This window comes from Sinocyclocheilus rhinocerous, unplaced genomic scaffold, assembly GCF_001515625.1.
Source record: "Sinocyclocheilus rhinocerous isolate Xijiao unplaced genomic scaffold, SAMN03320098_v1.1 scaffold716, whole genome shotgun sequence".
Lineage (NCBI taxonomy): Eukaryota > Metazoa > Chordata > Actinopteri > Cypriniformes > Cyprinidae > Sinocyclocheilus > Sinocyclocheilus rhinocerous.
In genome coordinates, this window is record NW_015647020.1 from 392,839 (window position 1) to 394,098 (window position 1,260).

At 37.8% G+C, this 1,260-nt stretch overlaps 1 pseudogene; it reads left to right on the forward strand.

Annotated features, from left to right (window-relative positions):
• Positions 1 to 433: 433 nt before the first annotated feature.
• The window catches only part of LOC107708277 (sterile alpha motif domain-containing protein 3-like), a 4,845-nt pseudogene continuing 4,018 nt past the window's right edge, over positions 434 to 1,260 (forward strand).

Consider the following 1,260-nt stretch of genomic DNA (forward strand, 5'->3'; position numbering starts at 1 on the left):
ATTAGTGTCTGTGTACATGAAATTATTAAGTTATTATTAAGAAATTAATAATAAAGTTTAGAAAAACATGAGATTTAATAAACTATGAAAATTTTCTTTTATGGGTGAACTGTCCCTTTAATTTATAAAATTTCTGTCTAACAGTGTTTCTTTTTCAAATAGGACATGTGTGAACCAGCAGTATTACGGGTGATTGTTGATCAGAACTCCATTCGCAAACTTCACCTGCCCTCTGGAATTCCAGATACGTGTGTGAAATTGGAGTCAATAGTTAGAGAGACATTTCAGATACAAGGGAGCTTTTGAGGAGATCTTTTCTCTGACTTCAACATCTGAGCTTAAAGATAAAGAAACTGTTAAAGTAGTGCAAACTGAGCCAGTGATAATAAATGTAACAACAATTGTCAGTTTTGAGTGTGCTGGCCCTTCTACCATGGATGACCAGGTTTCCTCAGATGATCGTTCAGTTGCTTATTCGGCTCCATCATCATTTGTCTCATCAGATGACACAGTATTGCTCTCATTTCCAGACAGTCAAGGACAAAGATCAAAGCCATGGTCATCACCGTTTGAAATCCAGAGATTGCCTATGACACTGAGCTAGTTCTGAAGTCTGCAAATGATGCATACAAAAACGATGGAACTGCTCTGAACAATCCAAGTGTGAAGTCTGATATTCTGGAAAAATTGGCAGAATTTTTTTTTCCAGTTTTGTGCATATCCAACCAGCCAGCAAATTTCCTCAGTTGCAGAGGCATTAATCCAAAAGCATCCTTGCTTAAAGGAGCCTGGGTCATTCTCTGGATTCTATGGATGGCAAACAAGATTGAAGTACAAGATGGGAAACTATCGGTCAAAATTGAGAAGTCTAGGTTGCCCAGAAGTAGCTGTGAACTCGGCTAAAAATAAAAGACCTGCTGCTGTAAAAAAAACAAAGAAAGCAGAAATAAACTACCTCCCTCCACATCCTTCAGGAGTAACTATACAGAGTCTAGAACAAGAACGGGTGGAGCTTCTTGAAGAGGCCAAAATAAGGGATAACTAGAGAAATATCAATCAAAAAATGGCCAGAACTTTCTCCTACCGTCGTCAGGAGATAGTTGAGAAGAGTCCTTCAATAGCGAGTATCCTGGAAAGATGGCCTGCTTTGTTTGACACCTCTCAGGTATCTTTATTTATATTTCCTTGTTGTAAGTAAGCTCTAAATTTGTCAGATTTTTGAGTAATGTACTGTTGTCTTTTTAGGTCAAAGAAGAATTC